This window comes from Camelina sativa, unplaced genomic scaffold, assembly GCF_000633955.1.
Source record: "Camelina sativa cultivar DH55 unplaced genomic scaffold, Cs unpScaffold09492, whole genome shotgun sequence".
NCBI lineage: Eukaryota > Viridiplantae > Streptophyta > Magnoliopsida > Brassicales > Brassicaceae > Camelina > Camelina sativa.
Genome location: NW_010930551.1, coordinates 1 through 407, shown reverse-complemented (window position 1 = coordinate 407; position 407 = coordinate 1). Strand labels below are relative to the sequence as shown.

The following is a 407-nucleotide window of genomic DNA, read 5'->3' as shown; positions in this document are numbered from 1 at the left end:
AACACGTTCTCTCCCTTTGAAAGCTCCACCGCGATGGCAGCCACGAACCCAACCATGGCTAGTCTCCCGTTGATCCTCTCGGGTGCTGGACCGCTGAATGCTAGTAAATCTCTAAACTTGGTACTCACCTAAACAAGAAACCAAATCCTTCAACTCACAAATCTTTGATTTTAATCAAAAATCATTCAAGAACACTTTGAGCTTAAAATGATTACAAGACTATGCTAACGCAAAGTCGTAATTACATAATCAAATTCTAATGATGTTTATATTAATGACTTCGACCACTAGATCAAATATAGTTGTATATATACCTTTGGCTTGCTAACTGGAGGAGGAGATGGTGGCATTTGCGGTTGGGCGGCCGAGGTCGAGGGCACGGAAGAGTCTTCCTTGATAGGATCTCC

The 407-nt window shown here is 42.5% G+C and overlaps 1 long non-coding RNA gene across 1 annotated transcript; it reads right to left on the bottom strand.

Annotated features, from left to right (window-relative positions):
- Positions 1–17: 17 nt before the first annotated feature.
- Positions 18–407, bottom strand: LOC104775158. The gene is made up of 2 exons (XR_765727.1): positions 315–407; positions 18–128 (listed from the first exon to the last, which is right to left on the bottom strand). It is a non-coding gene; the product is annotated as an uncharacterized LOC104775158 (long non-coding RNA).